We start from the raw sequence: 13,637 nt of genomic DNA, 5'->3' as shown, positions 1-13,637 counted from the left end.
ATTATTCCCTAGTGTAATTTCCAAAATACTACTTATCACATTGATAAAATATATTGTAACTTTGTTTTTGTATATTAGTGACAGGTCAGAATGAATAATCAAAAATTCAATTACTTGTAAACCTGAGTCATTCAATTTAAATGTTTTGTGTAAGTTAGACTTGGTCTATATATTGATATCTTTGTTATAAGAAAATGTTGAGAAAAGCATGAGTTAATTATCTAAAGAGATCACTTTATACAACTTTGATGTAAGATTTATTTAACCTTTAATGATTTTCTTTTAAAAATTTCAATTGTGTTTATTATTATTTAACAGTTGTTTACCTCTGAAAAACTGTTCTATCATCTCTTTATATACATTTAAAGGGCTGATTTTTCAAACCATCAGAAATGTTACCATACTAAAGACATGAAAAACACTTAAATGTATTATCTACACCAGGACTTCCTGATTGAATTAATTTTGTTCTAGATTTACTTTAGCTACAACAGAAGAAGCTTCTGCACACAGTATTAAGTTGCATATCTGAAAGCAGTTAAAATATACTTGTATCTTTAAAGGATGTGCCTATCAAAGATATTACAAATTACAAAAAACACATTATATACAACACATGGGATTCAGTGATATGATACTTGATTAAACCCATGCTTGATTTTTTAAATGTAATTTTTGGTTTGATTCAATCACCTTTTCCAAACTACCTTGTATTTGTGGACATCATCTGGCATGTTTTAAAGAAAATGTTTTTCAGTTGTGAGAATGAGTGTTTAATGAATCTATAAAGTAGCAGTGTGCTTATATTCTGGCCACTATTTGACATTGAAAATCTAGCTTCCTCAATTCTGCTCTTCCCAAGGCAAGATTGTTTTTTAATAGTGCAATATTCTAGAGATAGCTTTTAAAATTAACAAAATGCAAGACTCCAGAAAAGTTAATAAAAAACAGCTCAATCCTGATGAGGTTGGCTGATATTCACAGAAATCAGGAAGAATAAGTCTATCTATAAGTATTCTTTCACATAACTCTATAATGGAATTTAAATGAAACACACCATTATGAGACAATAATTCTTTTAGAGCAGAGAACTACAATACATTTGAATGTAATGTTAACATATTTATTAATTTAATCAATAAATGTGTATTTTATAGATTTAATTTGCTGGAACTATATCATGGAAACTTCTTTATTAGCTATAAAAGGGAATTTGTTATGCTTTGGGTGCTTTCAAAGGCATCTATATCTGAGTAAATTAGGGTTTAGGCAGTAAAACAAACACTCTCAAAATATTAATTTTAAATAACAATAGGTCACACTGAGGGAAAATACACTTTCAACTGTAAATTTAATAAAAATTAAAATTGTGTGAGTATAAATTATGTTTAAGAAATAATAATGAATATGGAAGAGTAAGAATCTATAAGACTTCTTACATTTTTAGGTTGCATGTCATTTTTCCATATCTGAATTTATACTTTCTTGGTTAAAAATAATCATTTTAAAAATCAACACAAACCATTTATTTCATGAAAAATGCCTGGCAATCCAGTCAACTCTTTAAAAAAATATATTTGTTTTATCTTTCAATCTTAGGGGAAAATAAATTGTTAGAGAATCATAATTGGGTTTCAATTTCAATTACGGAGCATCAACTAGTTATTCATGATTTGTTACTCTGAATACAGAATTGAGAAATATCCCAGAACTGTATGCAGGAATACTTCATGTCATATATTAAGTATAGAAAAGTGGATTCATAGCTTTAGATATCATTAGCTATGGATACTTTGTAACTGGATAGGTTTGCACATGAGTAAGTGGATACCAATATTCTTAATAACTCATCAAATATGCCTTGAAATGACAGTAATGAAAGCTTTAAAATGCTATTGATGACAGTATTTGATGACCAGTATAAAATTGTTAGAGTGGCTATTTGATATCAGTTTGAAGAAGAAGAAGAAGAAGAAGAAGAAGAAGAAGAAGAAGAAGAAGAAGAAAGAAAAAGAACTTCCAGATAGATTTTCAGGAAAGATCATTAGTGCTCATGATGAAAGTTCATCTTTAGAGATTCTTTTCCTCTTTTCTAGAATAGTATAAACATGATTATACTATTCCCTTCTTTTAACAATCACGATCATCCATTAACAGTCAATAATATTCAAACACAAATTATTTTTTTCTTTTGTTCTCCTTTAGAACTTATAAATTGTAAACATTAAAATCATAAAACCATATAGCAGCAAATGGAGAAACTGCTCAATTACACACCTAAATGTCTAAATGAAAATATCCACATAGTTGCTAAATTAAAACAGCAACAATGCCAGATGTCTCCTAATTAATTCTGGTAAGCTGAATATTAGTTTATAAACAATGTTCGAAATTTAAAGTCTGACATTTTTTGAGTTACTCCATTTTTAAAGTTGCTACATGAGAACAGTTGACCTTATTTTCAATTAAACTGACAGGAATCATCAGGTTAGTAACAAAAATTTGCTAAGAAATCAGACGTTCCTTTCACTAACTGACACTGAAAAGTTAATGAAGAATAACTACTCTTGTAAATGTGACTATTGTCCCAGAAATACATTAAAGCCAAGGTAAATATAATGTAATTAAGAATTAGTGTGCCTCAAGGAATGCATTCTTCAACTTCTGTTTTGTTTTTCAGCTACACAATATCAAAACAAAAAGAAAACATTATTTAAATTCATTAGACACCGTGACACCATATACCAAGAATATTTGATACTATCATTAAAAAAAAAAGTTGTCAACATCATTACTTCTTCATGGAAGGAGAACTGTATCCAAAAAGGCCAAAATAAATAAATAAATAAATAAATAAATGTAAATGCTATCTTTTTCAAAATATATTTTGTTTTCAGAACATGTTTGTCTATTTAAAGCATCTTCATCTCTTATGTCATTTATCTATAACAACACTATAGATATTATTTTCCCCCATTTGAGAATTGAGGAAAATAAATGAAGAGTGGTCAAGAAATTTCACTAGGATCATATTACTGAGGTAGAGCTAGAATTGACATTGAGGAAGGAATCCTAAACCCATCTCACTCTACGTATCACAATAACCCACTGCTAGGAAATTAAGAGAAAAATATTAAGACTCTTAGGAGCTTACGTCATTAATCAGAAGTCATAATCATAATATCCAAATACCTTTGTGGTATTTTTTCATGAAAGATGAATTTATGCTCAACTTGCCACATTGGTGTTACATTTCTGTTTGTGTCTGAACTTCAAACTAATACCCAATTTTCTAGATTGCTAAAATTGCAGACACTTATTCCAGTCAGTAACTGCTCGTTTTAAAAAGAATATGGAAAAAAAAATCAAAATAGCAGGAAATACAGGAAACTCAAGCATAGGTTGATAACAAAGTATCAAAGTTTTGAAGTCCTACAAGTTAAGTTCTTTGCACTTGTAGAGGGAAATACACAAAGACACTATTCTGAAAATAAATTCCATTTTTATTTAAAGAACATACAAATCTAGTAATAAGGTTAATTTTATATATGCATGTGTGTATATATAATCCATACAAGTGCACCGCGCGCACACACACACACACACACACACACACATTCTTTTAGAATCCCAAAGGTTTCTTCCTATTTAGACTTAATTTAGTTACCTATATATACCAATCATTTTGCATGAAGAAAATCAAGATGTACTGTATTTTATTTAAAAATCTACATTTCCACTGTAATGTTGAGTTTAAGAAAATATCTTGTGAGAGGCTAGAATAACACATTATCTGATTAAATGATAAATGAAATCAATCATATAGGTATTGTGCATATTTCACTTCAAAAACATTATTAAAGCAATGTATATTTAAATAAATACTTTCTCCACCCACCCAAAAGTGGGCGTACACACACACACACACACACACACACACACACTGAACATGTTCACTACAATAAAATTCTAGAGGGTAAAATGCAAAAGAACTGAGGAATTGGGAAGAATTGAAGAATTGGAATTCATTGACAAATTACTTTCTCCAGTGGAGTAAAAACTACCTCTTGTATCAAACTCCCTTTTAAGAAAAGCACTATAACTTTGCAATTTTATGACCCAAAGTTGCAATTATCCTTCTTATATCTTCAAGATGTTATCAGTGAGCCTTACAAGCAGAAAAATTATTGATCAGAAATCCACATCAATAAATGTAAGTACTAAATTATTTCCAGGGAAAATCTTAAAGAATACAATTTCTTAGAGAAGAGAAAGTGTTAGAAATAAGTAGGATAGTTTTAGAATTGGGTTTCACTAATTTTTTCATTATATGGGGACTCCAGACTCCTTCAACATGTAAGCAAAACATTACAAAACATTATCAATACTAACAAAACTTCACACATTCAAAACATGTGTTGTCATTTTAATTAAGTATTTTTTTTGTTAAATCTAATAGTAGAAGAAATCTATTAGCTGCTAAAATTATACATCTACAAAACTTAAAATTTAAAAAAAGCTTTATTTATGAGAGATTAACTATAATTTTCTAAATTTGCTTATTTTTCAGTTTGCAACTAGTTTTCCAAGCCCAAAGATTTCTATACTGGGGTTATATGAAACATTGCCTTAGGGCAAGCTCCTTTCTTAACCTATTTGAAAGCCCAACCAACCCCCACCCCAATAATTTTTTTTGAAAGGGAGAAAATAATAGGACTATAACCCATTAAACATTTCTCTCAAATAGTAAGAATTAAATTGCTAGTTCAAGATGCCCTTAATAATCTCCAATTGTCCTTATATTAAGGTCTGTGACCTTAACAAGAAGCACAATTTCAAGGCATTTCTTCAACTACTATTTTACATACTTCATCAGGGTAATGCATCCCTCCCTCCAACTCTGTACCCTGCCCATTTCTTCCTTTGACCTCTGCCCAGTTTATGATTTTTGTAGCATTGTTACACATTTCAATGAATGCAAGTTAAACATTTATTGATTTAAACGGCTCACAAATATGAATACCAAGAAGTTATGCATCATAGGAGAACCATTTGAAAATACATGTATCCCATCTCTTGAGGCAGAAAAAAGATTATCACAGGATTGGTCAAATGCAGGTTACATGGTTGTCAATAAAATATAGACCTTCAGTCCTTACCTGCTTAACTGCATGATGACAAATCTAAACAGCATGCAAAAAAAAGTCTCAAAATTCTGAATCCTCTGTCTTCGAGGCTGCTGTGACAGTTTTATACCCTGATGCTTTCTTCTTTGCTTACATACATTTGAATGGCTAGAATATCTGTAAGCAATAGTGGGGTTATTTTGCAACCCCAGTCACCTCTTCCTCTTTTCAAGCCTCTGGTTGGCATCTCACACAGCTCTAAACAGGCATCTTATCTTCGGAGGCAGAGCGTCCCCAGCCTTTTTCCAGACCGATCCCCATTAGAAGGAGGTCCCTGCTCTAAAGGGTTGATCACGTTCTCGACCTGGTGCAGAGTAAAACGCTCTCTGGTTCAACTCCTGGGGACTAGGAGAACAGCCATCAGAGACTTAAACTCTCTGCCACTGCCTGGCTGCAGAACCAGCAGTAACCAGCGGCCAAGAAGCACCACCCCCTCCAGGACAGCGGAGGGGAGCGCGCCCAGTCCCAGATCCTCCTACCTCCCGCCCCACCTCCAGAAAGGGGGAAACAAAAAATAAAAGCCCAACTGGAAAGTGGGTCTAATATAAGCCACACGGCTCCCAACCCCACTCTTTGCTTTAACTTCAGCCTTATATCACAAGCTCCATCTCCAAGTTGAAATTCAACTCTCTCTCCTCCCCCCCCCCCCCCAGATTCTTGCGAGTTGGGGAAGGCAGACAGGGAATGACCGTCAATGATACTTTAACACGGAGCCTGAGAAGTCAGTTAGCAAGCGAGTCCGACTAAGCAGGGGGATGAAGAGGGCGATTAGGGTTTTACAAAGCGGGCATGCTGAAGAGCCGTCATTTATTAGTCTTAGACATAGCTCATTAAAAAAATAAAATAAAATTAAATAAATAAATAAATAAATAAATGCAAATGCAGAAGGGCGTTGATAAGAGAGTCTAGAGCTCCCAAGTCTGTCCTCTCACGCAGAAAAGAGGTTTTGCTCAAGTTTGGCCTGAGGCAGGCTGGAAACGGAGCGTTGGGCACGGACGCAGCCCCCCGGCGCGCCCCGCGCTCCAGGGCTGCGGTTGCCCACACCGAGCACTGCGCGCCGCAGGGGCTGAGTGCGGAGCCTGCGCTGGCCGGGCAGAGTGCGGGACACAGTCCCTCCCCGCGCCGCCATCCCCACACCCAGCGCCGAGCCTAGGGCCAGGCAGGCCACCGGGCACCTTGTCGTCCGCGCTCTCCGCGCCCAGGTGGCCTAGGCGTTGCCAGGAGCTGCGGAGAAGCCTCCAGGCACAGTCGCCTGTTGATAGCCCTCCGGTTAAAGCGTCCTTGGCGGTGGCAGAGCCTTTCAAGCGTAAATGTCCCCTTTCCCAAGCCTGAGTTTCAGGCTAGAATATAGCAAAACGCACTTACCTCAACAACGTACGTCTGTGCTTCACTGGAGTAGACTAGGTTAGGAAGAAAAGATCTGACTGCACTGAAAGTTGCGTTTTTTGGTTTGTTTTTAGGTGTTTTGGGCTTTTTGTTTTTTTCCCCTAACCCCCCTCCTGCACCCTTGCGCAATAGCAACAGTCCTCCAAAGAGGATATTTGAATGGGTGAATTATGCGAAGCCCTCGTTTCTTCAAGTAAAGTCAGGGCTGCTGATGGCACTTGTCAGACAGGACGACCAGACTGGGAAGGAGACCAGGTAGAAACTAGTGACGGGTGAGGGGCGCCAAGTGGTGTGGACCACAGTCTCAGCCCTGCTCTGATGGGCTGCTGGTGGAAGCCAAGGGGGGAAAGCCCTTGAATCCTGAGACTGGGGGATGGGGTGACGCTGCAGCTGGAGTACTTTTATGTCTGGAAGCTAAAAGGGCTTTTGAATTAAAAAAAGCATTACTTAGGTCGTCGCGTCAGCCATCAATGAGGGCAGGAACAGTTCTTTCCGAGAAATTAAAAAACAAAAAACAGAGACAGAGAGAGCGAGAAAGGGGGGAAAAAAAAGAGAGATAAAAGGAAAATGAAGAACGAAAAGACGTAAGGGAAGTAAGAAAAGCTTAAACAATAGGTTCTCACCTCCATCCATCCCAGTAAAGAGAAATATTGTAGAATCCAGGAACTTGTTCTTAAGGGGGGCTGGGTGGAGGTGAGGGGGTCACAGAGAAAACCCTCAAACCTTAGAATGCACTAGAGATAACTAACACACGCAGGCTTGGCATTTAATTAATACACTGTCTTTGTCAATATGTGAAGTAAAAGCTAAGATTTAAATGTTCCTCAACATACCTATACTTAGAGGGGGAGTGATAATCATAACTGTCAGTTAAGCCCATAAAAAATGTTCACAAAAGCCAAAAACACTGCCATATTAACATACTTATTAAAAATTGAGTCTGGGGGCTGAACAAGTGTGAAGAGTGAGGTAATTAAATTTTTCATATGAAGTCTGTCCCTGAATTTCAATTTATTAGAACGAAGATAATCAGTGCTTCCTTCCGATGGCTTTCTTCCTCTGAAATGAGTACTGTGTGTCCAATTAGCTGTTCACTAGCTAAATTCATAAAATCAGAAATATACTAAATATGGTGCCTGTATTGAAATACAATACCCAAAATAATATGCTCATGTGTGATTTGGGATACTGTGAGAAAAAAAAAAAAATGGTGCACTTAAAACTCCCACTCTTCTTCTTACCATAGAGTGGCTATTAGCACTTAGTGTCCGGCTAAACCCATAAAAATACACTTAACAAAAGTCCTCCTTCAGTCGTGTAATTGCTTGCAATGAACAAATGCTGACCTGAACAACCTTCTGAAGATCAGAGACTAGTGAACTTTCTCAGACCCTGAAATTTTCTTGAAGGTTTCTTTTAAGCTTACTCTTAGATAAACATATAAAATTTGACCTTTCAAATGGCACAAGAATGCGGGCCAAGAAGCATTAATGGGAGGGGGGAGGGGTGGTTAATGTTTCCTATAACCTGTAATATAAATGAGGACAGAAATAAATAATGTAAAAGGTGATGGGATAATTCATCACATGGGTTGTATCTTGGTAGCACAATTGCAACTAATATACTAATCAATTAACAGTCACATAGATGTTTGAGTTCTGAAAGTAACAAAAAATATTTTTTAATGAGATATTGTCTCAACACAGCTCATTAAAAATAACACTAGCAATAAGTTTCTAATAAAATGTAAGGAGAATAACTTACCAGAGGACATTTCAGGAAGCAAGATGACTGTGAGAAAAAGATATCCAGGATTCAAACAGATATTCCATGATCTTCCAAATTAAGGTAGTGATGAGCTGCAGGGTGGTGGAACTTTGAAAAAATCAGCAGTTCCTGGTGGCATGTAACCAACTAAAAACCAGTTACACAGAAAGCCACGGAACCCCCAAGGAAAAGAAGCAACATGCGAAAGAGGTGCCTTTTATTTTGGGGGGTGGGGGGCTTATTTGTGAAGATCCTTGGGCAGACAAAGTGAAAATTTACTGACTGTAACATGCCCATACAGTGGGGAGAAATAGAAGCGGTGTAACCCCAGAGAACAGGAGGTGAGATACAGATAAATCTGCAAAGAGAAGTAAAAGGATGTGCTGAAGACAAGAGATAAAGAGAGAACTAGTGAGCAGGGCTGTAGTCATCCTGATAGATTCAGCAGCAGGAATGATTTAGGCTGCTGGGAAGGATCCAATGAGAATTCAAGAGGGCACTGCTTCGGAAATCCTGCTCTGATCTTCCCACTCTCAGTTCTTTAAGAGTTACCTGCGTTGGGCACATTATTATTAGGATTAATAGTTTTCCATCAGTGTATTTCACTAGGATTTCCCTTGAACTCTCTCACTCGCGGCAACTCAGGGAGGCGTAGTAAGGAATCCCAGCACAACCCCCCCCCCCCCTCCCAAATAAGCCCCTGTGGTCACTTTAGGACGACCAAATCATCAGAGGTTTGCACTGGGGCGAAGGGGGAGGGGTTGGTAATCGAGGGGCTGAAGATGCGGAGGAGGCCGAGTGGCCGGGCGCTCTCGGGGGCGCTGTGCCGGAGGCTCGGGCGCGGGGGCCTGGAGCGGTTGTTAGCAGCTGCAGCGGCGGCAGCGGGAGCCCTCCCGGGTCCTGTTTTCTCGGAGAATTCTGCAGCCCGCGACTCAAGGCAATTCGGTTCCACCCGAAACCTCAGCTCCAAATGCCTTGTTTTAGAAGCTGGGGCTTTGGAGGTTCTGAGGACCGTTCCTGGGGAGGCGGGTGACAGTCTGTGAGGTTCTCGCGGCCCCTCTGGTTCCTGCACAGTTACCGAGGGAGAGGGTGCTAGAAATGGCTTTGCTGCCGAATGCATTATCTTGCCATTTTCGTATCCCGATACAGCACGCACGATCGCCTGATCGATCGGGTAAGATTAGCTTTGTTCCTTCTCTCTTTTCCTCTCCACCGTCCCATCCCTTCTACAAGCCCAAACCCCAACCCAAATCGCAGTCTCTCGTCTCTCTCTCTCTCTCTCTCTCTCTCTCTCCCTCTCTCCCTCTCTTTCAAGTGAGGAACTTCCCTTTCCTCTTTGAAACCTACTTCCCCAGGGGATTGCTTGTGTGACTAGGGGCTGGTAACTCTCTTCGTAGATGATTTATATTTTGGCTGTGAAATGATTCCCCCCTCGCCACCCTCGGTCCCCTCCTTAGGGAAGGTCCCTCCCTCCCCATGGGTTCCCTGTCTGAGCTTGGATCTGGATGAAGAGCGCTGTGGGAGTCTTTTGCCCTCTGCTCTACCTTCCTCTGGACCCTGAAGCTTAAGCATTATCCGCCTCTCTCTCTTTTTTTCAGAAATAGGAGGGAAAGGTAGAGTGGAAATTGATTTCTTGCAGAGACTCAGGCGCCGAATGATAGAGGGAATAAACATTTGCCCTGGATAAAAATGTTCTTGGTAAGTAATCTTATTTTCTGCGGTTGAAAAGGAAACACATTGCTTCTCACTGGCCCATCCCCCACTCCATTCATTTATTTGCTCTCTGTATGTAAATCACGAGCTGGGTCAGTGGAAATTTTCTTTTCCCTCTTCCTAGGAGAATAGCAGCGTGTAAGGGTGAATTTGAACTAGGGGGCTTTTAAGGAGGCAATATGAAGGCTTTAAGGCGCTTCAGTTCTTATATTCCAAACCTACACACAGGTAAAGCTGATTCCCGCTTGCTTGTTAGAAGAGTATTTAAATATCTCCTTTATTTCTTACTAACACTTTTCTTTCTCAAAATGAAGAAAACCGGTACTGTAGTAGCTCCGTGTCCATGGTTTTCATATATTTTGGCCATGCTCTAAAATATGATATTCTTTCCACTCCAGAAATAAGAATGTGTATTCAGCTGAAGCTTAATAAGTAAGCTTTAAGCTAAAGGTAACTTAAAGCTCTCATACCCCTTACTAACCTGTACATCTTTGTTCCAACTCTTGTACCAGATACAAATTATTAGCATCCAAGATAGCTATTTGCATGTTGTGGTGATAGCTATAAATTCAGAAAGCCCTCTGGTTTTCATGAGTCTATAGCACCCCCAGCCTGCATTTGCTCATTATGTGAAGAGTGTAAAAGAGGGAGGAAGCCAAACACCTCTTGATTGTGCTTACATCACATGTCACTAAGTGTGCAGAATAATCCACCTTGCAAATTGTGTGAACTTGGTTTATCAAGCGTAAGCTGACTAGTGTGGATGTGAAAAACTAAAGGAGACTTGCTCTAAGAGAAATTATTGTCATTTTGAGTTACAGATATTTTACTGGTACAATATCGGTATTATTTTTTCTCCATTGTTGTTATACCTTACACTGTACACCCCTTATTCCCAAATTTTAACGATAAAGAATAAGCTATTCCTGATACAAATAGGATGGTTTTAATTTCATCTAAAGTATCTGACATTAAAATTCCATTGATAAGAATAGACTTTATTTCAAGTCATCAATTTTCTAGAAATCTCTACTAGGAAATCCCAGAAGAGAGATAGCTAAGTGTCATCATATTACAACATAAAGGCAAACTGTGCATGTGCACAAGCATCTATAGTCGTTATTACTATCAAAATTGTCCAGGGAAAAAATTTCATGTGTGTGTATAACTTTTCTTTTCTTTCTGTTCTTAGGCTGTGTTCCAGCCCTAATAAGGACCTAGAGCAGAAGTTTTTCTTCAGTGATCTAATTTTACCCAAAAGCTCATTTCTGTGTTATGTCTCTGTTTTACGCAGGCTGACAAATGTTGGTAGGGGGATGGGTACCCTGAATTAAATTTGTTACAAACTCAACCTTAACAGTTGTGATGTATTAGACAGCATATTTTTTGTGTAAGATTTAATATGCTGCTAAACTTACTTACCTAAATTGTGATTCAAAGAAATACAATTGTTTTTTGAGGACCCAACTTGACTTAAGTTAGAAAGTATAATATTAAAATTTTTATTTTATATGTAAAATAAATGCAAGATTGATGTTCTTTTAAATATTTGGAGAATAAAAAGTACAGGATTAAAAAATATTAATTCTGTGACCCATGTTTCCTTAACTTTAACATAGTTAATAGCACTTAAAGTTTATTAAACTAGCTAAGTCTTTGAGCATTATACTAAATCATATGATTAAGTGTGATGAACCTCAAAATAGAGCCATAGGCTTTTACATCTGTTAGCTAGCTTTTACCTGGTTTGTACTTAGATCTGTCTCAAAAGTTATACATTATAAGTTTATACTCAGCATGTCTTTTCCTGGATCATCTCAATGCACATCTACAATGGGTATCTAAGCACATTTTAAATTACTGGTAATGTTTTTATTTACTATCCTGGCTCCTTCTTTTTAGTGGTATAGGTACCACGTGATATATTTGTTAACTATTAATCCACAAAAATGTCTAATCTAAAAGCAATATTCAAGGTATATTGTATTGGGGAAATTGTGAGTCAGTTTGCTTTGTCAATAAAAATGTCAATATGCTTCAGATTGTTTTAACCTTAAATCAAAATTATAACAAAAATGTAGAAGATAAATAAATTCAAACTGTTCCCTGCATATGAAAGGGTCATATCACACACAGGTATGCATATATAATTTCCCTCATTAGAATATTTAAATTTCTTTAGTCTCTGATATATGTTTATTTTGGTTTTAGATCTTTCTCTTTGAAAGTGCCTAAAGTTTCTTAAATACCTAAGTGTGCAGGCATCTGCTTGCCTTACTCCATAAAATGAATGTGCTGCTAAATAAACTGAGCTAATATATTTGAATCTCAAAAAAAGTACAGCACTGTTCCCCACTTATCCACAGGGGATACATTCTAAGACTCTCAGCAGATGCCTAAAACCATGGATAGTAGAGAACCCTAAATACGCTATGTTTTTCCTCCACATACACACCTATGATAAAGTTGAATTTATGTATTAGGCACAGTAAGAGTTGAACAATAATAAAATAGAACAATTACAAAAATATGGTGTAATAAAAGTTATGTGAACGTGTCTCTCACGTATCGTATTGTGATGTGTGTATTGTACTATACTCATCTTTTTTCTTCTTGTGATGATGTGAGATGATAAAATGCCTAGGTGGTGAGATGAAGTAGGGTGAATGACATAGGCACTGTGACATAGCGCTAGGCTACTGTTGACCTTCTGACTACTTGTCAGAAGTTTCTGGAAATTGAAGCTGCGGGCAGGTAACTGAAACCGGGGAGAGTGAAACCAGAGATAAGAGGGGACCACTGTATGTTGGAACTTGAAGGAACTTTAATGACCATTGAGTCTAACTCCTTCATTATGATGAAGAAATTGAGAACCAGAGGGGTTAAGTGATTCGTGTAATCATTCACTAACCGGTAATCCAAGGAACTTTAAATGTAGTTTTCCTAACTTCTTAGGTAGTATTCATTGTAAATCCATTAAACTGTAACACTAGCTGTTAAAGCAGCTATTGTTTAAGATTGGGATAAGGAATAGATGAAAGAGAAGGTAGTACAAAGATTAATAAATTGCGTCCTTATTGGAGTTTATTTTGTTGACAACTAATACTCTCCATTGTAGAAATTTTTTATTTCCCTATCATGGTTTATATTCCCCAGTTCCCCCCACCCTCGCCCCACCCCATCCCTGCCCTCAATGGTTGGGGGACATTTCTTGGTGTAATTTTACTTTCTCAGAAAAGATTCTCAGTGTTTTTGTACTTCACTAGGTTGTTTCCTAGACTATTACCAACCACCCCCTACACAACCTTAACGTGTAGATAATTCCTACACCCGCAATAGGACATTCCATCATGTCACCTGCAGTTCTACTTTTAAATTTCCCTACCGATATAAAAAATAGAAGTGTATGGAGAAGAAAGCCATCATCTCAAAATAAGAAGGTTAATTAAACTTATATCTGAAACCACACACATACACACAGACACACACATGTACAATAAGAAATAAATGCAGAGACTAAGACAGTACATTGTGATGGAAACATTATTATGCAAAAATAAATCCATGTTCCATTAACAAAGAGCT

General features: G+C 37.3%; 1 protein-coding gene and 1 long non-coding RNA gene across 5 annotated transcripts in view; one reads left to right on the top strand and one right to left on the bottom strand.

Annotated features, from left to right (window-relative positions):
* Positions 1-8,403, bottom strand: part of BRINP3 (BMP/retinoic acid inducible neural specific 3) — a 411,767-nt gene extending 403,364 nt beyond the window's left edge. The window contains exon 1 of one of the 3 annotated variants that reach the window (XM_047839603.1): positions 8,337-8,403. The gene's annotated coding sequence lies outside the window, so the exon portion shown is untranslated. Of the gene's footprint in view, positions 1-5,159; positions 5,552-6,551; positions 6,654-8,336 lie in introns of those variants that run through there. The other 2 variants (XM_047839604.1, XM_047839605.1) reach the window with 2 other exon arrangements.
* Positions 8,404-9,223: 820 nt separating this feature from the next.
* Positions 9,224-12,559, top strand: LOC125155538 (uncharacterized). 2 transcript variants are annotated; one of them, XR_007148261.1, is made up of 4 exons: positions 9,224-9,513; positions 9,938-10,037; positions 10,177-10,280; positions 11,245-12,559. It is a non-coding gene; the product is annotated as an uncharacterized LOC125155538 (long non-coding RNA). The 2 variants fall into 2 exon arrangements; XR_007148260.1 differs by lacking the exon at positions 10,177-10,280 and having other exon boundaries at positions 9,237-9,513.
* The last annotated feature ends 1,078 nt before the right edge of the window (positions 12,560-13,637 follow it).

Source organism: Prionailurus viverrinus, chromosome F1 (genome assembly GCF_022837055.1).
Source record: "Prionailurus viverrinus isolate Anna chromosome F1, UM_Priviv_1.0, whole genome shotgun sequence".
NCBI classification, from domain to species: Eukaryota; Metazoa; Chordata; class Mammalia; order Carnivora; family Felidae; genus Prionailurus; species Prionailurus viverrinus.
This window is presented reverse-complemented; position numbering and strand designations above follow the sequence as displayed.